Source organism: Triticum aestivum, chromosome 3A, assembly GCF_018294505.1.
Source record: "Triticum aestivum cultivar Chinese Spring chromosome 3A, IWGSC CS RefSeq v2.1, whole genome shotgun sequence".
Lineage (NCBI taxonomy): Eukaryota > Viridiplantae > Streptophyta > Magnoliopsida > Poales > Poaceae > Triticum > Triticum aestivum.
The window spans coordinates 735,039,683-735,067,640 of record NC_057800.1 but is presented as its reverse complement, the minus strand read 5'-3'; the positions used below and the strand labels follow the sequence as shown (position 1 = coordinate 735,067,640).

At 43.3% G+C, this 27,958-nt stretch overlaps 2 pseudogenes; both read left to right on the top strand.

Moving 5' to 3' along the window:
• Window positions 1-934: 934 nt before the first annotated feature.
• On the top strand, window positions 935-2,884 carry LOC123063601 (F-box/FBD/LRR-repeat protein At1g13570-like; annotated as a pseudogene).
• A 14,577-nt stretch (window positions 2,885-17,461) lies between these two features.
• LOC123057331 (F-box/FBD/LRR-repeat protein At1g13570-like) lies at window positions 17,462-27,321 on the top strand (annotated as a pseudogene).
• The last annotated feature ends 637 nt before the right edge of the window (window positions 27,322-27,958 follow it).

The following is a 27,958-nucleotide window of genomic DNA, read 5'->3' as shown; positions in this document are numbered from 1 at the left end:
AAATGATTCAGTTATGTGGGTTATCGGATTGCTCCGTGAGTGTTGACGACTAGCAAGATTCAGTTGTTCATATGCTTGTTTAGATTCAGTTGCTTAACTGAATCCACTTTAGTACCCTGTTATTTACGTTGCTTTTGTTGTTCTCTAGCTCTGCAGTGCTAATTTCTGAGAATTATTATTTTCCTAGCGTATTTCATTCCCTAAGAAACTAAGAAAGATTTAATTGTCAGTTGGAACCTACTCTAGTACTCCCTCCGTCCGAAAAAGTTTGTCCCTTAAATGGATGTATCTAGCACTAACTAGGGAGTACTTAGTACACGGCTTTAAGTTAGTACATGTCGATCATGCTTATAGTGAACGTTGGAACTAAACATGCTGTTGCTCCTGAATAATTTGAGTCCAAGTCCACATTTAGGATAAGAAAGGAGGGTAAATTGACTCTCTGTCCTGAAGTAGAGTTGCACTTCATCATTTGCCCACGTTGAGAGCCTTTCAGTTATATACTTATATACCCTATATTGTTTGTCCAGTCGATATTTTGCAATAGCAATACAAGTTCTTTTCCCCAAAAATTTAATCACATCTTCAAATGACTGCACATATATTCAACAAAAGGAACCCCTTTCCAACTTGCAGCAGGGGACATGTTTGCTCTTCAAGATTGCAATTTAGGGTCTTGTAACACATGTCAAATGATAATCAAGCTTTTCACCTAACCAACGCAATAGCCGAGTAAAGTTCTGTTAGTAGTAACATGCTGGAGTTGTTTCCCTAAACTGCATCTTTCATTGTTGCTTATATCTTGTTTTGTTATGAACAGGCTACTTACTTAGTGCACTATTTCATTTCTGCATGTATTGTATTTTTAGTTATGTGCGGTAGACTGCAAGCTAATTTAGGCAATGGGTACCTGTTTTTTGAAAATGCCAGGACAGTTTAATCTGGATTCTGAAGCAATGAGTACCTGTAAAAAGGCCAGGGCGGAAGCTACATCTGTTGTGAGTTTAGACAGACTGAGCAGTCTACCTCCAGAGATAAAGGGCAATATCCTCTCCCTTTTAAATGTTGAAGAAGCAGTTAGGACTAGCACCTTATCAAGTACTTGGAGGGATGCATGGGCTAATTAATATGCCAGAAATATCTCTGCGTGATGGAAATTTTGCACGGACCAAGTTCGTTACGTTGGTCGATATGGTGCTAGCACTCCACAAGGGAACAATAGAGGAGTTTGATATTTCAGGTAACAAAAATTACCATGATGAGTTTGGTAGGTGGATGATCATGCTGTCAAGGAGATCACCAAAATCAGTTATAATCAAGTTGAACTCAGGGCTAAGGTATAAGATTCCCTCGTGCCTCTTTTCTATCGATGATCTGGAGTCTCTGCACCTAAAAAACTGCATCATCAGCTTGCCCCGGGCATTCCAAGGTTTCAAGAGCCTAACTGACCTCAGCCTGAACATTTTCTCCTCCACAGACCGGGACATCCAAAATCTGATCTCGTTCTGCCCCATACTGACTAATTTGTCATTAACTTCTTTTGAGGGCATCCACTGTCTAAACATTCAATCTCCTAAACTGAAATATCTTTATATTGATGGGGACTTTGAAGACATTAGTTTGGATGCCCCTAATATGGAGGTGACCCTTCTCTCTCTTGATCCCAAAGCTAAATCATATCAATCTGTTCCGGTTGTGCATGACAAGGAAAGCTATGTCAAACAGTCATTGGGAAGCCTAAGTGAAATAAAAAAACTTGGAATTTTTGGCACTTTCATGAAGGTAAGCTATTATTAGCTTTAACATTACTATGGCCTTCTTCTGCCTTCTGACTAATCTGTGTTGTCATTTTCTTTTCTTTTCTTGATGCAGTATCTATCAAAGGGGTGTATACTTACGAAGCTCCCTGCCGTGTTTACTCGCCTGGAGGATATTTATCTTACGATATGCTTTTGCGACCAGAGGCAAGTCTTCACCACGTGTTCATTGTTACAGAATGCCCCTAACTTGAAGAAGCTTCACATGTGGGCACGCATGCCTCCAGTAAATCCTCTCCCTCCCTCAGTCACCCGATCAATGTTCATTCTTGTATTTAAGGCACCTAATGAGTTGTTAAAAAAATGTAGAGTGGCTCTTCAAGCACATGGGATCAGGATCAGGCCAGCATTCAAGAACTTACCCTGCAAATGCAAATGGACCATCTCATAATTGCCAGTATGAAATGTTTCCAGGGTTTGGACTACGAGGTCAATTTTGTGGCAAAGCTATTGAGCTGCACACCTGCTTTGGAAGAAGTGAAAATAGAGTGGATGGGCGAAATGGATCGCAGCATGGTTCTTACCAAGCTATTAGCTCTGCCAAGGGTGTCTCCCAGGGCCAAGATCATTGTTACATGATAAGTCTGCTCCCTCATCACTTTGCCGATCTAATTTTCTGCGGGTAGAATTATTTTGTCTTTGTTTATGCAAATGTACCAGCTAGACCTGGTGGTTATATATGTGTGTGCACTGGATGCAAATCATCAGGTAGCTGTAGTGTGTTCTGTTGAACATTCGGTCTATCAGCAAGTGTTTTCCATATGAAACGCCACAAACCACTGCTGTCGTTCTTCAAATGCGTCAGTTCAGCTCGTCCTGTTTTGTGCAGGTGTTCTGTCTATGATCACATTCCTGGTTGTAGCAAATATATGTGTTCATGAGAAGTGATCACATTTAGGAAGGCACCTTCATGTTGTATCAACAAGAAGTGAACCAAAGACATCAGATTGTACTTTCTGCATGTGATCAAAGTAGCTCATGCCTGAAATCAGTTTACTTTCGGAAATCAAAGCATTTGTCAGATTGGTTTGTATTGGTTTCAGGTTGGAATGAATGTTTAATGCTCCTAAATCTCCTTTTCTTTTACTAGTAAACGTGCATGCGCAATGCGCGTCTTCGTCTCAACCAATATAGATTCAACAAAAACACATGGCATGGCAGTTGATAATATTATTATCCCTAGTCTTTTCCACACAATAGAATGATTGTCCAGTAGCATAGACAAAACATTCGTGGGTACAAACTTTTCAATATTCATATTACATAGAAGATGTAAAAGTAGGTTACACCATGAACATTGTTTAAACATTATAATAAATCTGAATTTTAGCCTCTTATGAATTAATACCAACCTTGAAATTGTGCTAACCCAGAATAAGAAAACTTTGGTATTTTAGAACTAGATCATGATGGGCACGCGTTTTCGTGGCCGTCTATTTGTACGGTAATATAGTAGGAGTTTCCACAAATACATCAATGTATGAAAAATATAAATTGATTTTAGAAAAAAATGTCCATATTTTTTTTGGTTTTACAAAACATAGATTATACAAATGTGATACTCCCTCCTTCCCAAAATATAAGACACACTTTGACATTTTTGGTCTTCATCGCATAACTTTGACTGTTATTTTCACTTATTGTATGTCTACAAAATTATTATTAGGGTTTTTATTATTTATGCCACTAGTTGTGTCCCACTACTCAGTTTTGCCATTACAAGTTACAACTGCTCAAAAATGCCATCAATCTGTGAGATGCTTGCTCAAAAATGCCATTAGATATCTCAAAAATGACACCGTTCTGTTAGATGTTTGCTCAAAAATGCCATTAGACATTGTTATTTTTACGTCAAACCCGTTGACCATGTTCTATGACAAAAATAAGCCTAAACCCACATGTCAGTTCTCTCTATCTCACAATGATATGTGTGGGCCCACTTGTCATGAGTAACCAAGCGAATAATTTTATAAGAAAATAATAACGCTGTTGAGATCAAGTGGGTCTCATACTTTATTGTAGTGAGATAGAGGGAGAGTTGGCATGTTGGTTCATAGGTATTTATGTCATTATAACATGGCAAAAGAGATTTGAGATCACAATAATGGTGTTTAGTGGCATTTTTGAGCATGTGTCTAATGAAGCGATGGCATTTTTGAGTAGTTGAAATTTCTAATGGCAAAACTGAGTAGTGAGACACAACCGTTGGCATAACTGATAAAAACCCTTATTATAAAGACATATAAGATAAAATTATTTTGCAAGACAAATACGATGGTACAATTGATAAATGCTCAATCCATGTATTTTGGTACATATTAGTGGTCAAATCGTGCATCAAAGATCGTGTAAAGTCAAACGCGCCCTATATTTTGGGAAGGAGGGAGTACTAAATCATCTAAATGATATTTTTTGCTTGTTATTTTATCACATTATTATGACAGGAAACCATATATAAAACTGAAGAAGGAAAGTTATTTCTTAGTTGCCCTTCCGTCGATGGAAATATATGTATATAAGGATGGCAACAACTAAGTGATATTCAACATAGGATTAATGCGATAAATTGCAAACTAATTTAGAACAATAAATATTATTATATGGAAAAAGTGTGAAAATGAAAATTACAAGGAAATGACAAAGGAGGCTTGGAAAATCTTCACTTTGGCTTTGTCATTCTTGCTCATTCAAAGCTAATATTGCAGACACCGCTTGAACAAAATCAATTCTCGCAGCTTTTAAATGAAAGGTTTTGCTTTGGCTCAAATCATTTGAACTATGGATGGCATGTTGGAGATGGAGCTCACTGCTAGCTGATTAGCATGAAGGATTCATTTGCATTGCCACCCACTATAGTATACAATGGATAAGAAGATTGGGTACTTAAATAATCAAAATTAAACAGCTAATCCAAGGCATGAACAACTAAGAGCGCACAAATAACTGTTGGTAAATAAATAAAGAGACAGATTCCCCATTGCATACAAAGGAAAGTACTGCAAGAATCTCTGTTGCAAAAATAAATTAGTAATATGTTGAGCAATATAGGAGGGTATTAAGTATTCAAGACTACAAATCATGTAGCTTGGGTTATAGTACCTTCTCAATATAACAAAACACATCAGCTTGTTATTTTTCCTAAGAAGGATCTTTTGCATAGAACATATGATTACATCTAACTTGTGCGTTACCAAAAGAGAGTGCAGAAAAGGAAAACAATACCTGAATAAAATTATCCTAAAGAATAAAAATATAAAAAACTAAGAGTTGGCAAACATGCCCTAAAAAAGAGAGCTGCCAAACATGCTTTAAAAAAAGGGTTGAGAAACATTAGATTGGAATAGACAGATAACAAAGCAGTTGTTCTCAAAATACAACACTTTCACTAAGCATCTAGAGAAATCTTAATATGAAATGATGAGGAAGTTAATAGAAGATATGTAAAAACAATAAAAGCTCTAGAAAAATAAGTATTCATCTGAAATCAAAGCATTAGCAGAAGTCATCATTTCATCCCTCTATCACCTAAAACAGTTAGTTCACCCTTAAAATATCCTGACCATTCTGTGTCTCTCATGTTCGTTGGTCCCTAACCAACATCCTCAATTAAGGTTGGTGCAACATGTACAACTCCAGAAGCAATAGTCCGAATCTAGCATGCGAGAGACTCAAGGACATTTTTCCTTCCTACTACCTGGCAATTCAGCTCTGTTAGTTTTGCTCTCTCAAAAAATGTGATCAAATTGGTTTGTAAAAAAGGTGGAATAAAAGGTAGAATAAAAGGTAGATGTTTGACCGGCTTGGTTAACAATGTTGTGTCAACAAACCAAGTAGGACCGAGTTTGAGTTCATCCTCCTAAAGCACATTCATTCAGTTTGAGCTATGTTAGTACAAAACACACCTGTTCATATCAATTAAAAATACACAACAAATCATAAACTTTTTAAAATCCAGAAGCTAAATAATCCTGGCTACTTTGTGAAAGAATATTGGACTAAGCAAGTAATCTCACACTATAGAACCTTGAGCAACTCCAAGATGATGGTATTCAAGAATTGCACTCTCGGGCAACAAATTATTAAAGGTACCCGCAAAAAAACAAATTATTAAAGGTGAAAGCAGTTCATCACCTTCTAATGTAGCAGCAGCCAACACAGTGAAACCACGGTCCACCCGGAGGTCGGAGCTACAGAACCTGCATTCATTTTGGAGGGAGAAAGAAGTGCATCAGTACAAAAATAATCTATAAATCATTGCAAAACTAGGGGGTAGGAAGTGTTAGAGTTGTGTCGAATATTATTGTACAAGGTAGGTTACAGTTGGACTTGGTTTTGAACTGTGTGTAGACAGGGTAGGAGTTGTGTCCTTCTAATAGGACATTTGTATCCTAGGCCTCTCATATATATCGGGGTAGACACACGATGTAACCCATGCCAACATAATAGTACAGGCACGCGGGGGAGCCGACGGCATGTGCCGGCGCCCGGGCGGCCAGGGTGCGGAATTGTAACGGTATCATGGGGAGGTGCGCCCGTAGTCATGCCCCGGGGATGTAGTCATGATGATGAATCTTGTTAACAAATCTCGGTGTCGTACTCGTGTGATTGATTGATCCTCGGTAGATCGATGAAGTGCCTCGGATTATTCTAACAAGTGGTATCATGAGCAAGGTTTGATTTGAAGGCTAAAGAAGTTGATTTAGAGGTGGAGCAGAATTCGTCCAATCTATCGGTGGCGGTCGAGGCTTGCGACCGGAGAAGATCGATGGAAGCGGCGGGAGTTATGTTCGTGTCGGAAGCAATCGGAGGCAGCAGCGGCGTCATCAGCGGTGTGCAGCGACTCGAGACCGTTACGGCGTGATGCGATGGGGTGAGCGAACAGCGGCAGTTGGCGTCGACGAGATCGATTCGCTCGATCGAGCAGCAGATCGATCCGAAGCCGCAGCGGCGTGTTTCCAGAGGACTCGGCGATGGATCGTGGTGTCCAGTTGGTGGTGTCACGTAGCGTACGGCAGTTCCAAGTCGGTATTGCGGGTCGTCCAACGCGCGGAGGCCCAAGCGCGTGTGCTCCAAAAGCGTGGAGGCCAGTTGCGGCCCAGGAGGGCCCCAGCCGGACTGGTGCGCTGCTGAAGGACGATCGGGCTGAGTACAAGGCAGAGCTGGTGCGGCTGCGGCAGGAGGAGGTCGGTGCTACGGTGTGGTTGAGTGCTGAGCCGATGGACGCAAAGACATGCGATTTGTTATTAAAAAGATGGAAGGAACGAAGTCCTGACGTGCATGCATGAGGTCAAGGAGCATTGGCGTGGAATCAAGAAAGGGTTTTTTGGGGGTCCTATTATGCTAAAGGTACACAAAAGGCTGCCATGAAAGGGGACAAGTTCTGGGTTAGAAGTCTACGCGTACACAGGAGTTACTAGCAAATGGCAATAAACAAATTATGCAGAAAGTATCCGTGGGGTCAAGTTTGCATGGAGATTTTTTCTGGTGGGTCATGTTTGCGGGAAGTGCTCGGAGTGTGTACGACAAAGGACGGAAGGCGTGCGTATAAGGTTCGGGAGGAGTCTGGAGCGCGTCGTGGCAGGATCATGCATACACATGGTGTCAAGCAATGCACGAAGATGTGCGGGCGGTCACGATGCAGGGTGGAGCATGGTCGCAGTCGGATAATTTCGGCTGGGTCGGACTGGACTGTCAGGCGGATCGACGTGGATGCCGGTCAAAGCAGAAGACAGTGGTGATTTCAGCGACGACGACACAGGAGCGTGATGCTGATGGTGGCCGACTTCTGGGGCGTGGAAACACGTGGTGCAGGCCAGAGGGCTTGTGCGGCTTCGACAGACTATGGCACAGGGTTGGTTCAAGGCAGTGTACACATGAGAGAGCTTGAAGTCGGCGGAGCGCGGCGTAGCAAAGGCGCAGCTACATGTAGTCATGTTGAAGGTGGAGCTGGAGTCTGATGGACGACTTCACTCTATGCCGATGAGGGGGCTACGGCGTAAATGCATGGAGAGTCGAAGCCTATTTCAGCGGGATAGCGAGAGACACGTGGATCGTACTGGGGCCCAATGGTCTGATGGAGACGTGATACTCGACATCGGTCGGTGATGATCGGTGGTTCTCTGCAGTGGGGGTTGAGGCAGTGTGGGCAAGCTACCGGGAGACTCGACCAGGACAGTAGAGGCTCGACGCGGTGATAGCGGCGAGGCGTGCGGCAAGCACGGGACACAGCGATAGGCCAAGGCACTGGTGGTCAGACATGTGGTCAGAAAAATTGTGCAATTGTGCAGGGGGTGCTGAAGCAGTGTTGACGAGTACCAGATTCAAGTTGGTGACTGGGTCTGTCGGTGCTAGTTGATGGACAAGAGTTGACCATGGAGAATCTGAGAAAGTGGCGGGAAGTCTGAAATTGTCAAAAGCTGAGAGTACATGGCCGTATATTTTGTGGTGTTCAGTGCACATGGCAAAGTGCGGATGACAAGTACAGAAGGAGGTGGAGTGCTATAGCTATGGGATATGTCAGACACTATCCGGGAAAAAAGGATGAGACAACTGTGAATTTGACTCAGGGTGACACAGGGCGACGATGAAATTCTTTCAAGTTTCAGACATGCGGTGAAGAAAGAGCGGTGATGTTGAGTTCATGTAACTCTTATATGTGGCGTCCAATATGTGAGTTGTTCATTTTCACGCAGACAGTGTTCGGTGTGTGATGACGTTGAACGGATTCTTCGGAAATTAGGAGCACAAAGTAGAGTAGTAAGGAACTTAATTTTTGCTCGAGTGTTGACTGTGAAGAAGACGAGAAGGGACTATAGTTGCAGGTGGAGTCACATGGAGTCTGGGAGTAGTAGCGGTGCTCATGGTGTATCTCAAGTCCAATGTACATGGAGGTCCGATGCATGGATGAATCGGTGGTGGAGAATATTCGCCAAGGTGGAGTTTGTTAGAGTTGCGACGAATATTATTGTACAAGGTAGGTTACAGTTGGACTTGGTTTTGGACTGTGTGTAGACAGAGTAGGAGTTGTGTCCTAATAGAACACTTGTATCCTAGGCCTCTCATATATATCGGAGGTAGACACACGATATAACCCATGTCAACATAATAGCACAGGCACGCGGGGGAGCCGACGGCATGTGCCGGCGCCCGGGCGGCCAGGGTGCGGTATTGTAGCGCTATCAGGGGAGGAGCGCCCGTAGTCATGCCCCGGAGATGTAGTCATGATGATGAACCTCATTAACAAATCTCGGTGTTGTGCTCGTGTGATTGATTGATTCTCGATAGATGGACGGAGTGCCTCGGATTATTCTAACAGGAAGGATAGAACACTACCTAAAGGGGAAGATGAACTAGTGACGTCCGTGTCAACTATGGCCGCCCAAGGGAGTTTTGCAGAAGTAAGGAGAAGCTAGGCGATGAAGATTATATATATAAGCGCGTCGTAAAGGAGGAGCATGAATCGCAAGTGTAAACGACCTTCACTTATCGGCGACTGGCGCACATTGATTACCATCAATTAGTTGCAGCAATTGTGATTTACTTCTGAAACCGCCGGTGAAAGGAATTGAACCGACAGGGAACGATCCACTGCCAGCGCAACCCCGTCGCAGCGCTTCAGTCGGACCCGACCTAGGTCGTTGTGGGAAAAAAATTATATGAGACCAGATCTCACGGTTAGCAGGTGAGACCCATCCTGATGGATAACACGTGGCATTCACAAATCACAAAGCATCTAATCTTTCTCCCCCCTGATTTTAAATGGGGGTTGGGAGATACTTTGTGATTTGTGAATGCCACGTGTCATCTATCAGGATGGGTCTCACGTGAGACCTGGTCTCATAGAATTCTTTTCCGTCGTTGTGGGTGTCAGACAAAGAGGAGGGAGGCGGAATAGCGGCAGTGGCGGCAGTTGATCAGGGTGGAGGAGGGAGGAGTGCGACGCTGGAGGGGGTGCACCTGGTGGACTGTGGGGATCACGGGGAAAAGGAGGCCATGGTTTGTGCATTTTTTTTGAGACAAACTTGCAAAGCTTTATTAAGTCGTCACAATGTTTACAGAGATGGATGAAAGATCTTTGGGATGGTCTAACCAGACATGGCGGCCACCACCAAAAGAGAGTGCGTGCTTTGCAAGTTTGTGCATGGACGTGGGTTAGCAACTGGGCTGGGAGATCCGGCCCGATTAACCAGAAGGCTTCATTTCAGCCTCCAGAGCAGCAACCCATTAGGATAGCTGGGCCACTATTTAACAAAAGCAAGATAGAAGGCTATATACAAAGTAGATCAAACGGCTGAAAATGTCTAGATAATGAAAATGGACGACCAAAAACCTAATCGCTGAGAGGGCTCGTTTTAGACTCGATTTTACTGTCCTAAATGACGAGCTATACTCTGGGATCTCAATCTGAAGACCTCACCCGTCGACAAAGACAATATCATTCTCTTTTAACTCCTCCGAACCTGCCCAAACAGACTTGCAGAAGGGCTTGCTAATGAAAATCACATGGACATTTAGACCATTCATCATTGACACCCACATGCTCATGCCGACATTTGCCTTGAATGCTTCCACATTGCAGGTGATGCCGAGACCGCGAGGATGTACCCAAGTAATTTTACCAGGGTGTCTTGAATACTTCCACGTTACAGGACCTTGGGCAAAAAACATTTTCCTTCATAGTTTTTGCTCACTACATGGCTCGTGACATCCCAAACTCTCGATAATAAGTATGTGTGATTTATATGGTGACATCGTGTAGTTTTCGCTCTAGGTCTGCCCTTGGAAACTGCGTGAAGGGTATTGCACTAGTTGCCGCCTCACCGGGAGCAACTTCCCACGTGATTCAACAAAAGTTGATGATGACCACCTTCTTCCTCAAATATATACTATAATGCCGTTGATCATCATGGAATAATGCTATGTCAGCTACTAATGCCTCTTATCTCCAACCCAGTACATAATGTTATTATGATTGCCTTATTCCCCAAACTATCTCCTTTGTTTTTCAGAAGCGGGGAAATAGTATCCTTGATGTTGGCAGCTCGGAAAGTTAAGATTGAGGCGACATCCTTGGAGATGACACACTAGTCTTTTTTTAGTTGAACATTGCACTTTATTTCAAACAATAACGTTTAAAGGGATACAAAGGCGATCTAGTGAAACGTTGAGCCACATATGGCGACCAATACTAAGAATAGTAGCCGATCTAGCTAGTCTGTATGCCTCGCCATTAGTTGCGCGATGCTCATGAACAAACTCACAGCTATGAAGCTTCGTCTTTCTGTCGTTGGAGAGGACACAGTGGAGACACACACTAGTCCTTTTTTTTTTCTGGAGACGACACACTAGTCTTTTTTTTAGGGGAACGACACACTAGTCTTTTTTTTTGAGGCAACAACACACTAGTCAAGACAGTGGGAATCCGTCCAACCCAGAAGCCCGATATGGCCCAGTGGCCCAGTCTCCCCACAAGCCCAATTCGGCGTTTCCTGACTAAGCTGTGTTGCTATTTCGTTTCTTTTTCTTTTCTTGTTGCAGTATATATCAAAATGGAGCATATTTTTGTTGAGATATGCTTTTGGGACCAGAGGCAAGTCTTGACTGCTTGTTCACTGTTTCAGAATGCCCCTAACTTAAAGAAGCTTGGCATGCGGGTACTTATACCTCCAGTAAATCCTCTCCATGTGAATTATGTTCATTCTTGTACTTACGGCACCTAATGTGTTGTGAGAAGAAAATGCAGAGTTGCGTTTCGAGCACATGGGATCAGGATCAGGATCAGGCGAACATTCAAGAGCTTACCGTGCAATTGCAAATGGACCATCTCGTAACGGCCAGTATGGAAGGTTTTGCGGGTCTGGACTATGAAGTTGATTTCGTCGCAAAGCTACTGAGCTGGGCACCAGCTTTGGAAGAATTGGAGATAGAATGGGAGGGCGAAACAGACTGCAGCAGGGTTCTTGCGAAGCTATTAGCTCTGCCGAGGGTATCTCCCAGGGCCAAGGTCATTGTTACATTTTGATAACCATGCATCCCTACAGTCTGCAGTGCATAATCCCCATCAGTTTGCCAGTTTAATTTGCTGCTGAGTAGAACTATTTCGTCTTTGTTTATGCGAATGTACCAGCTAGGTAGAGGTAGTGTGTTTTGTTGACAACATTCGGAGGGGGTACTTAATGTGCTATCGGCAAGGGTTTTCCATGTGAAACACTCCATTCCTTTGCGCAACCGAGGTCACGCAAGCTGCTGCTGCCATTCCTCCACACACCGGGGACTCTGCACGCCACAGCCCCTGCCCTTAATTGTGTCAGATCAGTTTGTCTTTGTGTTCCGTGTACGGTTAATTTCTGGTTCTAGCAGACATGTGTATAAGAAATGATCGCATTCACCTTCATGTTGTATGAGCAAGATGTGAACACAAGACATTAAACTGTACCTTGGTATTGTACTTTCTGCATGTGTAGACGTATGAAGCCTGAAGTCTTTTGAGATGAAAAAAGAAGCAGCTCATGCCTGACCACTATTTTTTTTACATCAAAGCAATCATCAGATTGGCCTGCGTTGATTTCAGATTAGAATGAATGTTCAATGTGTAGAACATACATGGCGCATTACACATACGTGACAGAGGAGGATCTTCAGAGATAGTTCAGGAGGTAGTTTAGTTAGGATATGATATCTATTCGGTTGTAACCAAGTCTATCTCTTGTTTTCTTTCTCCTCAAGTTGTATCCCGATTCTCTCTTATCTTCTCAACCAACTCATGTATGCGCCTCAGGGTTATTGCGCCCCTGCTATATAACACGTAGCACGTCGCCCAAGATAGGGTAAGACGTTTCCGCCATCGCACATGGTATCAGAGCCTTCCTCTTCCAATTTAGCCTCCCGATTGCATCTAGTGCATAGACATGTCTTCATCCTCCGGCGCCGCTCAACCTAGCCTCAATTGCCAGGTCACCGAGAAGCTCAACTGCACGAATTATGTGATGTGGTGCACACAGGTCACACCCCACCTGCGGGGCGCCGGTGTCTTCGGCTACATCGACGTCACCGCGCCGGAGCCGGCCAGACTCCACGTCACCAAGGACAAGGACGGCAAGGAGTCCTCTGAGCCCAACCCTCTCCACCCACTTTGGGTCCGGGAGGATCAACGGGTGCTTGGTTATCTGCTGAGTACCCTCTCCAAGGAGGTGTTGGTCACGGTCACCGCGATCACCACGGCGCGCGAACTCTGGGTGGCCTTGGTGGGCATGTTCTCGTCCCAGTCCCTCAGCCGCGTCAACAACATCAGGACTGTGCTCATCAACGCGCAGAAGGGCAACCAATCGGTCGCCTCCTACTTCGCCTCCCTGCGCGACCTCGCCGATGAACTCGCCGCCGCCGGAAAACCTATCCAGGACGACGAGTTGATCTCGTACATCCTCCATGGCCTCGACGTTGACTACCAGCCGCTCGTCTCCGCCCTCGACGCCCGCGTCATGCCCGTCACCCTCGACGGGTTCTTTGCCATGCTGAGTAACTTTGACCAATGCATGGCCCAGTTCCACGGCTCCTCCGGCGGCTTCAAATCTTCGGCAAACGCGGCACCCGTGGTCGTGGTGGTGGCTCTCGCTCGCGTGGATCTCCCCACAACAAGGGGCGATCAGGAGGAAACAACAACGCTAGCGGCTCCTCCAACTCTCGCAACGGCCGCTCCATCAACTCCAAGCCTCGCCGCGACGACGGCTCCAGCCGGTCCCGTCCTGATGCGCCTCGCTGCCAGATCTGTGGCAATCTTGGGCACACAGCCAATGACTGCTAGTACCGCTACGATGAAGATGACGACTCCTCCTAAGACGAGGACAAGGTTGCTGCGGCCGCGGACGGCTCCTACGGCGTTGACACGAATTGGTACATTGATAGTGGGGCTACCAACCACATCACCAATGAGCTCGAGAAGGTCACCATGAAGGAAAAATACCGGGGCAAGGATCAAATCTACACTGCCAACGGCGAAGGTATGAGGATTAGTCATGTTGGTCACTCATTTTTTAGTACCCGTCGTAAAATTCATCTAAAGAAAATTTTGCTAGTTCCTAGTGCCGACAAGAATCTTCTTTCTGTTCATAGAATTGCCATTGACAACCATGTCTTCCTTGAGTTTCATCCTTATTTTTTCTTGATCAAGGATCAGGCAACGAAGAAAGTGCTCTATCGAGGTAGATGCGTTCGAGGGCTCTACCCGTTGATCCTAGAGCGTAGAAGATTCAATAAACAAGCCTATGGTGCTACCAAACTCTCATCAACACGGTGGCACGATAGATGAGGACATGCTACTTTCTCTTTAGTTGAAAAACTACTTAGGAAAAATATGCTCCCGTTTGTTGGTGAGCGTGATCTTGAAACTATTTGTGATTCTTGTCAACGTGCAAAAAGTCATCAATTGCCTTATCCCATATCTACTAGTGTTTCGACCAAACCCTTGCAATTAATCTTCTCTGATGTTTGGGGTCCTGCTCCTAGTTCTGTTGGTAGACACACTTACTATGTGAGCTTCATAGATGACTACAACAAGCTTTCTTGGATTTATCTTCTCAAGAAAAGATCCGATGTTTTTCAAGTCTTTCAAAACTTTCAAGCTCTCGTTCAACAAAAAATTGATAGTAAGATCATTGCTGTCCAGTCGGACTGGGGAGGGGAATATGAAAAATTAAATTCCTTCTTCCAAAACCATGGTATATCACATCATGTGTCATGCCCTGACGCTCATCAACAGAACGGCTCTGCTGAATGCAAGCACAGACACATAGTTGAGGTTGGTTTAGCCCTCCTAGCTGGCGCATCTATGCCCCTCAAGTTCTGGGATGAGGCTTTCCTCACAGCCGTTCACATCATAAACATGCTTCCCAGTCGTGTCATTAACAATGAAACACCACTAGAATGACTCTTCCATGTTAAACCTGACTACAAATCTCTCCGTGTTTTTGGGTGTGCCCGCTGGCCCATTCTTCGCCCATATAACACTCGAAAGCTCATGTTTCGCTCAAAACAATGTGTTTTCCTAGGCTATAGCACCCAACATAAAGGTGTCAAGTGCCTCGATGTTGCCATTGGTTGTGTGTATATCTCACGCGACATTATCTTTGATGAAACTAAGTTTCCTTTCATTGATCTTCACCCCAACGTCGGTGCTCTTCTTCGCCAAGAGATCCTTCTTTTGCCTCCTCATCTCTTCGGTGTCCATCAAGGGGGAAACAATAGTGATGATCAACTACTGACTAACCCTCTTACTGATGATATGCACGAGCCTTGTGGTGTTACAGGTGAAAACAACAAGCAAAATGGCGAAATCAGAGAAGAAAATGGTAAAGAAAATACTCCACCAGCGCCATATTTCATGTGCCCGGAATCTGGAGACAAATCCCTCTCGGGATCCGTTCGCCTGCACCTGCAGCGTATCAGATCTGCCTCGGGATCAGCGGCGGCAGACGTGCCAGGGGCGCCAGCAGCGCACACGCCCGCCTCGGACCAGGCGCGCCCCACGCGGCCACCGCTCACGGGATGCGGCGCGTCGTCACCTCCGCACCAATCACCATCTGCCACTTGTCAGCCCGTGGTTGGCGCAGGCGGTGCACGCTTCACCAGCCAACCGGTGTGCTACAAGCGGCGCCACCCAGTTCGCCCGACCGGTGCAGGGCCCGAAGCTGGCGCGGGATCTAGCGCCGATCCGCGCGTGCGTCTGACAGGCGTCAGAGCCGAGGCTGATTCACCATCATGTGGTAATGATGAACCTGCTGCTGCGGCGGGCTCTTCTGCGGACTCTTCACACGGGCAGCCGCTGCCCCTTGCCACAGAAAATCCGAGCGGGGCAGAATCTGCTGCTGCTGCGCACGGATCGTCCCCGTGATCGGCTCCTACAGAAACTCCTGTTCAGCCTGCAGGATCGTCTGTGGCTGAAAATCTGGGCACTTCTCCTCGGCGTACACGACTACAAAAGGGAGTAATACAACCTATTAATTACAAACGTGTAACAAAATATGGCATGGTTTGTTCTACAGGTGAACCAGGTGAACCTCATACTCTAGAAGAAGCACTTGGTGATGAAAAATGGAAGAAAGCAATGAATGAAGAGTACATAGCTCTAAAGAAAAATAAGACATGGCACTTAGTTCCTCCACAGTAAGGTAAAAATTTAAATGATTGCAAGTGGGTATTGAGGATCAAGAGAAAATCTGATGGAACTATTGACCGTTACAAGGCTAGGCTCGTTGCAAAAGGATTTAAACAATGGTATGGTATTGACTATGAGGATACCTTTAGTCCAGTTGTTAAAGCTGCAACCATCCGTCTTGTTTTGTCTATTGCTGTTTCTAGGGGCTGGAGTCTCAGACAGTTAGACGTTCAGAATGTGTTTCTTCATGGTGTTCTAGAAGAGGAAGTGTACATGAAGCAACCTCCTGGGTTTGAAAGTAAAAATTCCCCTCTTATGTGTGCAAACTTGACAAGGCACTTTATGGGTTGAAGTAAGCACCAAGAGCATGGTACTCTCGTCTCTGTCATAAAATGCAAGCACTTGGCTTTATTCCATCCAAATCTGACACTTCTTTATTCATCTACAACAAGTCCAACCCATGCATATTTGTTTTGATATATGTTGATGATATCATTGTGACAAGCTCATCAAATAAAGCAATCACAGGACTGTTGAAAGATTTGAGTGCAGATTTTGCTCTAAAGGACCTTGGTGACTTGCACTATTTTCTTGGAATTGAGGTGAAGAAACATGCAGGTGGGCTTCATCTCTCTCAGGAAAAATATGCAGCTGATTTGGTAAAAAAGGCTGGTCTGCGAGGTTGTAAGCCAACACCTACTCCATTATCTAGCTCAGAAAAGCTATCTCTCACAGAAGGTAATCTCTTGAGTCCAGAAGATAGCACAAAGTACAGGAGCTTGGTAGGAGCACTTCAGTATCTCACTTCTTCCTATTTGTTTGCTGACAGCGCAAAATATTTTTATACCAGCACCGCTTTTAATATTAGCTATGGCATTATCCACATCGATCCAATTATTGCTTCAAATAATCTCTGCATGTGATCAAAGTAGCTCATGCCTCAATCAGTCTACTTACGGAAATCAACGCATTTATCAAATTGACTGCATGTGATCAAAGTAGCTCACGTGCGAGTCCACATCTATGTTAATAAAGGAGGGCCTGTTCTGGGGTAAATTGACTCTGTCCTGAAGTAGAGTTGCATTTCATCATTTGCCCACGTTGACAGCATATCAATTATACACACTACATTGTTCGTCCATTGGATATTTTGCGATACAAGGTTTTCAAAAATTTAATCACATCTTCTTCAAATGACCCCTTTCAGAATGCAGCATGCCACATGTTTGCTCTTTTAACACAAGTATAATCAAGTTTTTCAGCTTATTGACGCAATAGTCGAGTTCAGTTCTATTAGCAGAAATATACTGGACTTGTTTCGCTCAAATGCCATCTCTCGGTTGTTGCTTCCTTTTTGTTTTGCTATAAACAAGCAACTTACTTAGTTCACCATTTAGTTTTCCCATGTTTCGTATTTTAAGTGATATGTGGTTGAATCCACGCTAATTTAGGCCCCCTCGAAATGCTAGGACAGTTTAATCTGGATTATGAAGCAATGAGTACCTGTAAAAAGGCCAGACCGGAAGCTACATCTGTTGTGAGTTCAGACAGACTGAGCAGTCTACCTCCAGAGATAAATGGTGATATCCTTTCTCGTTTGCTTGTCGAAGAAGCGGTTAGGACTAGCATCTTATCAAGTACTTGGAGGAATGCATGGACTGATATGCCAAAAATATTTCTGCACGATGGAAAGTATGTTACATTGGTCGATATGGTGCTAGCACTCCACAAGGGAACCATAGAAGAGTTTAATATATCAGGTAACAAAAGTTACCATGATGAGTTTGCTAGGTGGATGCTCATGCTGTCAAGGAGATCACCAAGATCAATTATAATCGAGTTGGACTCATTGCCGGAGTATAGGATTCCCTCATGTCTATTTTCTATCGGCAATTTGAAGATTCTGCACATGGAAAACTGCACCATCTTGTTGCCCTGGGTATTCCAAGGTTTCAAGAGACTAACTCACCTCAGCCTAAAACTTTTCTCCTCCACAGACATGGACATCCAAAATCTGATCTCGTTCTGCCCCGTACTCACTGATTTGAGATTAGTTTCTTTTGAGGGCATCAAGTGCCTTAACATGCAACATCCTAAACTAAAACATCTAGATGTTGATGGGGGCTTTTAAGACATTAAGTTGGATGTCCCTAATCTAGAATGGGCTGTTCTCACTCTTAATCCCAAAGCTCAAGCATATCAATCGGTTCCAATTGCTCATGACACAGAAAGCTATGTCAAGAAGTTATTGGGTAGCCTAAGTGACATAAAACAACTTGCACTTTTTGGCTTTTTCCTGAAGGTAGGCTATTGCTAGTTTCTAGCTCCAACATTACTTTGCCCTTCTTTTGTCTTCTGATTTCTGACTAATCTGTGTTGCTATTTCTTTTCTTGTTCCAGTATCTATCAAAAGGGTGCATACCTAAGAAGCTCCCTGCCGTGTTTACTTGCTTGGAGCATATTTTTGTTGAGATATGCTTTTGGGACCAGAGGCAAGTCTTGACTGCTTGTTCACTATTTCAGAATGCCCCTAACTTAAAGAAGCTTGACATGCGGGTACTAATGGCTCCAGTAAATCCTCCATCTGACTTATGTTCATTCTTGTACTTACAGCACCTAATGACTTGTGAGAAGAAAATGCAGAGTCGCTTTTCGAGCACATGGGATCAGGATCAGGATCAGGCGAGTATTCAAGAGCTTATTGTGCAAATGCGAATGGACCATCTCGTAATGGCCAGTATGAAAGGTTTTGAGGGTCTGGACTATGAAGTTGATTTCGTGGCTAAGCTACTGAGCTGGGTACCAGCTTTGGAAGAATTGGGGATAGAATGGAAGCAGGGACGAAGCTAGAAAAAATTGTCATTGGGGTCAACCAATGTCCAATGCCTACTACAGCACATGCTATGGTGTGACTCACGCTGAGAGCAATATAAAGAGGAAAAAACAAAAATATGCCCATTAAAACACAAATAGAAATAACATCCAAGGGCGACATGAAGAGCGAAAATATGCAATGAGCCAATGATAAACTAGTATCATAATAATAAGATTGTCATACCAAGTACTGGTTCCGCAAAGTCATAAAATCATTTGTTTACATATTCAGGGAAAATAAGCAAAAAAGATGTCTTCTAACAATTTCATTTATAACTTCCTGAAAAGGATGAACAAAGTAATATATTATATTCACAACAATGGTGTGTAAGAAATAATATAGAGAATAAATAGCATAAACAAAAAGTTAGAGTGATGTTAGAGTCACATTTTATAACTTGCCTTCTCGATCTCCCATCTTCTTAAATAGATCAATTACGGCGTCATTCGTAATGGTAGCAAATATATCTTTCTCCACATAGCAAATCAAGCAATCACTCATGAACTGGTCACCCATTTTGTTGCGTAAAACACTCTTCACAATATTCATTGCTGAAAAGCATCTCTCCATTGACGCTGTGGCAACCGGCAAAATTAGCACTAGCTTTAGAAGTTGATACACCAAAGGGAAAGCAAGATGCTTCTTAGTGTCCACCAACTTTTTAGCAAGATCCGCAATGCCATCCAAATTGGCAAATCTTTGGTGTGCTCGAACATTGTCAATGTAAATCCGAAGTTCATGTCCAAGATCCATCAATTTTGATGAATCAAAATCCTCAGGATAAAACTCAGCTAGCTTCAATAAACTCCCCAAGTTAAAAGCAGCGAAAGAGTTTTTTGGGTTGAAAGAAGCCATGTGCATAAGCAATGCAGAATTTACTTCATTGAATCTGTCATCAAACTCTCAAAGTTGCCAATCAATAACAGTGTTAAGACACTCTATTTGATAATGATGCAGGTTTGTTATATTGGTTCTTTTTCGTGTATTATGTCGATTGACATATTCATCATGCATGTTTAGCTTTGGAATGTCATGCTCTTCACAGAATGAATATACCTTCTCCAAGAGTGATTCCCACCCATTATCTCTTAGTTGTTGTAGATCATTCCTTGTTGACTTCACACATGACATTGCATTCAAGATATCTTGATCCTTTTGTTGCAATGCTTGTGACAGAGTGTTGGCACTCCCTAATATATGGAACATCATGTGCAAATAGAACACAAAATCAAAGGTTCCAAAATATGATAGAAGACCACGTGCTTCACTTTTCTTGGAATCTTTCTTGCCTTCTTTTGATACATACTTGAGGACACTAACAATTGATGGGAACAACTGAGTTAGGCTTGAGAGGGTTCTATAGTGAGAACCCCAACGGGTGTCTCCCGCCCTTTGAAGTGATTGATCTTGATTCAACCCTGTGCCGGTACTAATTCGCCCACTACTTATGGCTTTTTTTACATTCTCTCTATTATTCTCTCGGATCATGTCTTTTCTTTTGCAAGAAGCTCCAACCACATTAAACAAAAGAGAAATCATGTAAAAGAAATCTGCAATATCTTCATTCTTCTTTGAAATCGCTACGATAACCAATTGGAGTTGGTGAGCAAAACAATGCACGTAATATGCTGACCTATTCTCCTCCATAATTTTAGCTTTCAAACCATTGATCTCACCCCTCACATTGCTCGCCCCGTCATAGCATTGCCCTCTAACTTGTTTGAAGCTTAATCCAATATCAACAAGCAATTTCTCAAGGGCTGACTTGAGACACGTTGCCGATGTTTCCTTCACATGTACTACCCCAACTAGTCGTTCTAGGATTAACCCAAGCTTATCAACATACCTCAACACAACAGCCATTTTTTCTTTGTCTGACACATCGGAAGCCTCATCAATCAACAAACTGAAAACATCACCACCAATTTCTTCAAGAATAGGATTCAATGTTAACTGTAACAAACAAGATAAAATATATTTTTGGGTGCTCAGAGAGATAAATCATATGAAATAAATAAAGAATAGCGATGCTAGTAGGTAGTAATTTACCTTTGCAAAATAATTTGCAAGTTACTTTTGAATATCTGGAGACACCCATTTGCAATTTTTTGGAGCATTTTTAAGAACTACATTCCTCACATCCCCATTCTGATTTGCTAATGTTTGTACCAACTCTCGAAAATTCCCCTTATTTTTGGATTCCTCTGATTCATCATTGCCACGGAAAGCTAAACCTTGATGTAACAAGTATCTAACAGATTCGACGGAAGTCATCAACCGAATATGATTTTTCCTTTTTGTGATGTCAGTTTGCTTGTTGAGGGCAACTTTAATGGACTGATCTTGATTCATCAAGGCATCACACCTTTTAGCAGCTACATTGTGATAGCTATTAACCTCACCCACATGAGTATCCAATCTGTATTTCTTATTCCAACTAGAGAAACCATCGACAACAAATGCATCATTCCCACCTTGACCGTCAATGCAATCTCTGAACAAATAGCAACATTGGCAAAATGCCTTATGCACTTTATCACTGTACTCTAGCCAATGATAATCTTTAAACCATTCTGGCTTGAATCTTCTTTCGAATCCTCCGATGGTCTTCTGCGGATATACAAAGCCTTCTTTTGGCCTATAAGGTCCTCTAGTTAAATATATTCTTCTGATCTCATCTTGCTTCTTTGGATTCTTAGTGTATTGTGATATTCTTTTTCGTTTGGCCGGATCAAAAGGAACTTCATCCAAATTAATATCTGCAGTAGTAGTAGTACCAATATTTGATGCGTGATCTTGGCTTAGTCTAACTGGCCTTGAAGTCCCAGCCAGATCAGTCTCTGGTGCCGTTCGTTTCAGCAGAAATCTGTCCATATCCTTCTAGCCCTAGCCTCCTAGATGCAGCAAAAAACATAAACCAAATTTAGTAATTAGCCATCCGGAGAGACAGAGTTGTTAGTGCGTGAGACCAAGAGAAACTGAAAAAAAGATTGGCTTACCTGCGTGAGAACAACCTACGAGGACGTCGAGGAGGGCAAGTGCCAAGTGGGCAACCAACACTCGGGAGATTAAGGATTATACGGCGGCGGCTGGCCGGCCGGCATCACCTTTGGAGATTAGGGATCACTGCTGTCGCCGATGCAAATTGGTGATTAGGGATTGAGAGTTGGGGTGAGGAAAAGATTAGGGGAAGGCAATGAGATGGAGAGGCGACCTGACGATGGCGGAAGAGACGAAGAGGCGACCTGGGCTGTTCACGAAACGCCAAACGTGTATGCGAGCTGTACAACACATTCTTTTTTATCTTTTACTAGAAATTACGGATGTTATGGGCTGAGACTATGAATAATTGGACATTAGCTACTGGGCTGGGGTCAACACATATTTTGGGCTGGGGTCACACGCAGTTTTGATGGACCTAGTTAGCTTCAAATACTCGAAGGCATTGGGGTCAATTGACCTGGGCTCCAGTATGGCCGCTGGGGTCAATTGACCCCAATGCCTTCGAGTATTTGAAGCTAACTAGGTCCATCAAAACTGCGTGTGACCCCAGCCCAAAATATGTGTTGACCCCAGCCCAGTAGCTAATGTCCAATTATTCATAGTCTCAGCCCATAACATCCGTAATTTCTAGTAAAAGATAAAAAAGAATGTGTTGTACAGCTCGCATACACGTTTGGCGTTTCGTGAACAGCCCAGGTCGCCTCTTCGTCTCTTCCGCCATCGTCAGGTCGCCTCTCCATCTCATTGCCTTCCCCTAATCTTTTCCTCACCCCAACTCTCAATCCCTAATCACCAATTTGCATCGGCGACAGCAGTGATCCCTAATCTCCAAAGGTGATGCCGGCCGGCCAGCCGCCGCCGTATAATCCTTAATCTCCCGAGTGTTGGTTGCCCACTTGGCACTTGCCCTCCTCGACGTCCTCGTAGGCTGTTCTCACGCAGGTAAGCCAATCTTTTTTTCAGTTTCTCTTGGTCTCACGCACTAACAACTCTGTCTCTCCGGATGGCTAATTACTAAATTTGGTTTATGTTTTTTGCTGCATCTAGGAGGCTAGGGCTAGAAGGATATGGACAGATTTCTGCTGAAACGAACGGCACCAGAGACTGATCTGGCTGGGACTTCAAGGCCAGTTAGACTAAGGCAAGATCACGCATCAAATATTGGTACTACTACTACAGCAGATATTAATTTGGATGAACTTCCTTTTGATCCGGCCAATCGAAAAAGAATATCACAATACACTAAGAATCCAAAGAAGCAAGATGAGATCAGAAGAATATATTTAACTAGAGGACCTTATAGGCCAAAAGAAGGCTTTGTATATCCGCAGAAGACCATCGGAGGATTCGAAAGAAGATTCAAGCCAGAATGGTTTAAAGATTATCATTGGCTAGAGTACAGTGATAAAGTGCATAAGGCATTTTGCCAATGTTGCTATTTGTTCAGAGATTGCATCGACGGTCAAGGTGGGAATGATGCATTTGTTGTCAATGGTTTCTCTAGTTGGAATAAGAAATACAGATTGGATACTCATGTGGGTGAGGTTAATAGCTATCACAATGTAGCTGCTAAAAGGTGTGATGCCTTGATGAATCAAGATCAGTCCATTAAAGTTGCCCTCAACAAGCAAACTGACATCACAAAAAGGAAAAATCGTATTCGGTTGAATGACTTCCGTCGAATCTGTTAGATACTTGTTACATCAAGGTTTAGCTTTCCGTGGCAATGATGAATCAGAGGAATCCAAAAATAAGGGGAATTTTCGAGAGTTGGTACAAACATTAGCAAATCAGAATGAGGATGTGAGGAATGTAGTTCTTAAGAATGCTCCAAAAAATTGCAAATGGGTGTCTCCAGATATTCAAAAGGAACTTGCAAATTATTTTGCAAAGGTAAATTACTACTTACTAGCATCGCTATTCTTTATTTATTTCATATGATTTATCTCTCTGAGCACCCAAAAATATATTTTATCTTGTTTGTTACAGATAACATTGAATTCTATTCTTGAAGAAATTGGTGGTGATGTTTTCAGTTTGTTGATTGATGAGGCTTCCGATGTGTCAGACAAAGAACAAATGGCTGTTGTGTTGAGGTATGTTGATAAGCTTGGGTTAATCCTAGAACGACTAGTTGGGGTAGTACATGTGAAGGAAACATCGGCAACGTGTCTCAAGTCAGCCCTTGAGAAATTGCTTGTTGATATTGGATTAAGCTTCAAACAAGTTAGAGGGCAATGCTATGACGGGGCGAGCAATATGAGGGGTGAGTTCAATGGTTTGAAAGCTAAAATTCTGGAAGAGAATAGGTCAGCATATTACGTGCATTGTTTTGCTCACCAACTCCAATTGGTTATCGTAGCGATTTCAAAGAAGAATGAAGATATTGCAGATTTCTTTTACATGATTTCTCTTCTGTTTAATGTGGTTGGAGCTTCTTGCAAAAGAAAAGACATGATCAGAGAGACTAATAGAGAGAATGTAAAAAAAGCCATAAGTAGTGGGCGAATTAGTACCGGCACAGGGTTGAATCAAGATCAATCACTTCAAAGGGCGGGAGACACCCGTTGGGGTTCTCACTATAGAACCCTCTCAAGCCTAATTCAGTTGTTCCCATCAATTGTCAGTGTCCTCAAGTATGTATCAAAAGAAGGCAAGAAAGATTCCAAGAAAAGTGAAGCACGTGGTCTTCTATCATATTTTGGAACCTTTGATTTTGTGTTCTATTTGCACATGATGTTCCATATATTAGGGAGTGCCAACACTCTGTCACAAGCATTGCAACAAAAGGATCAAGATATCTTGAATGCAATGTCATGTGTGAAGTCAACAAGGAATGATCTACAACAACTAAGAGATAATGGGTGGGAATCACTTTTGGAGAAGGTATATTCATTCTGTGAAGAACATGACATTCCAAAGCTAAACATGCATGATGAATATGTCAATCGACATAATACACGAAAAAGAACCAATATAACAAACCTGCATCATTATCAAATAGAGTGTCTTAACACTGTTATTGATTGGCAACTTTGAGAGTTTGATGACAGATTCAATGAAGTAAATTCTGCATTGCTTATGCACATGGCTTCTTTCAACCCAAAAAACTCTTTCGCTGCTTTTAACTTGGAGAGTTTGTTGAAGCTAGCTGAGTTTTATCCTGAGGATTTTGATTCATCAAAATTGATGGATCTTGGACATGAACTTCGGAGTTACATTGACAATGTCCGAGCAGACCAAAGATTTGCCAATTTGGATGGCATTGCGGATCTTGCTAAAAAGTTGGTGGACACTAAGAAGCATCTTGCTTTCCCTTTGGTGTATCAACTTCTAAAGCTAGTGCTAATTTTGCCGGTTGCCACATCATCAGTGGAGAGATGCTTTTCAGCAATGAATATTGTGAAGAGTGTTTTCTGCAACAAAATGGGTGACCAGTTCATGAGTGATTGCTTGATTTGCTATGTGGAGAAAGATATATTTGCTACCATTACGAATGACGCCGTAATTGATCTATTTAAGAAGATGGGAGATCGAGAAGGCAAGTTATAAAATGTGAGTCTAACATCACTCTAACTTTTTGTTTATGCTATTTATTCTCTATATTATTTCTTACACACCATTGTTGTGAATGTGATATATTACTTTTGTTCATCCTTTTCAGGAAGTTACAAATGAAATTGTTAGAAGACATCTTTTTTGCTTATTTTCCCTGAATATGTAAACAAATGATTTTATGACTTTGCGGAACCAGTACTTGGTATGACAATCTTATTATTATGATACTAGTTTATCATTGGCTCATTGCATATTTTCGCTCTTCATGTCGCCCTTGGATGTTATTTCTATTTGTGTTTTAATGGGCATATTTTTGTTTTTTCCTCTTTATATTGCTCTCAGCGTGAGTCACACCATAGCATGTGCTGTAGTAGGCATTGGACATTGGTTGACCCCAATGACAATTTTTTCTAGCTTCGTCCCTGTTTGTAAGGTGTTGTCTTCTGCTATACCTGCCAAGGTTATTTCCTCAAAAAAAACTGCCATGGTTGTTTCCTATTCCGTAATTTATACGCTACACTTTCGGTACATTGTTAGTCTCTTCAAAATATCTATATCTACACCTAATATTAAAGGTGGAAGATTTCATAGTTCTCTTCCCGCCACCCCTTCATATCTGTTGATTTTGTGTTAACTATAATGATTGACGACTGGTATTTAAAAATAGATCCACATAAAACGAAGCCTATCTATATTCTTATTTGGTTTCGTGGCTTGTTTGCGGTCCGTAGTGATCATGTAGTGATGGGGTAAAAGTCCCCACCGATCGATCTCATCTTGCCCATCTGAACTCGATCTTTTTTTCTGTCAGCAGCACGTCTTCATGAGACACGAAACTCACAGTTCGCGTCCAACTCCACATCGATCTCCGCTCCTCTTTCTTCTACTTAATGGGAAAGAAAACGATCCACATCTCTTCTCATCATTCATGATCACGTCCCTAGCTCTCACCTACAACGTCCTTAGTGATTCCACAACACACTGCTACGGGCCTAGGGCCGCCTCTCCCACGTGCACAGCTGCTGCAGGGAGACCGTAAGTGGAGAGTGAAGAATACAAGGTGCGGGATCGGATCGAGAGGAGGAAGAGGAGAGCCCCGGCTGCACGTCGTCTCACCCAGCGATTAGGTGGAGACGTGAAGAATATATGGTGCGGGATCGGATCAAGAGGAAGAAGAGGAGAGCCCCCGCTGCACGCCGTCTCCCCAAGCGATTAGGTGGAGACGTGAAGAATATAGGGTGCGGGATTGGATCGAGAGGAGGAAGAGGCGAGCCCCGCCTGCACGCCGTCTCCTCTAGCGATTAGGTGGAGACGTGAAGAATATAGGGTGCGGGATCGGATCAAGAGGAGGAAGAGGAGAGCCCCAGCTGCACGCCGTCTCCCCCAGCGACGCTTGCGACGGAAGATCAGGAGTATCCATGATTTTTATCTCTCGAGGAGGACGCTCAATGTTGGGCCGAGTCTCAGGGCAGACGGCAGTGAGGTAATGCACGTTTTCTACTTTATGTTCGTTCTATTCTAGAGCTATGCTTGTATGGTTGTCCACATGTTTTGGCTGAGGTGGAACCGTGGAAGTGGGATGAATGTGAAATCAGTGCATTTGCTTGATTGTGTTCGTCTATGTTTTGTTTCCGAGCATTCAAGAGCTTACCATGCAAATGCGAATGGACCATCTCGTAACGGCCAGTGTGAATGATTTCAGGAATCTGGACTACGAAGTCGATTTCCTGGGAAAGCTTCTGAGCTGGGCACCAGCTTTGGAAGAACTGAATATAGAGTGGATGGGCGAAACAGACTGCAGCAGGGTTCTTGCCAAGCTATCAGCTCTGCCGAGGGTGTCTTACATTTTGATAAGCATGCCCCATCACTTTGCCGATCTAATTTCCTGCCGGGTAGAATTTATTTCAGATTTGTCCTAGCTGGTGGTTATATATGTATGCGTGCTTCAGGGTATAGGTACTCCGTTTTGTTGTGAACATTCAGTAGGATTACTTAACGTGCTATCAGCACATTGTTTTCCATATGAAACATTCCATTCCTTTGCGCAGCCGGGGACACAGGGAGACACACAAGCCGCTACCGTTATTCCTCCATGCGCCGGAGACTCTCACACTGCTCCACCCTTACTTGCCCTGTTATGTCCCTTTGTTCTGTGTATTGTCAATTTATGGTTCTAGCAAATATATATGTCCATAAGAAGTGATCACACATATGAAGGCACTTCATGTTGTATCAACAAGATTGAATCAAAGACATGAAACTGTACCTTCATGTCGTACTTTCTGCATTTGTAGACATATGAAGCCTGAAGTAATGAGATTGATGTAGCACATACCTGAATCAGTGTAGACATATTGTACGTATGCGGTATGCCACCACGAGCCGTCTGGCGATCGGCAATGCCCCACCATGACTCCCCAGCACGACACAACCACCGGGTCGTTCTCCCGATGACCGCTGCTGCTGATGCACTGATGCAAGCGTACCTAAGATGCCCTGGTGGCTGCGGTAGCAGTATGTATGTACAGTCGTGCCCAGAATTCTGATGTGTGATGT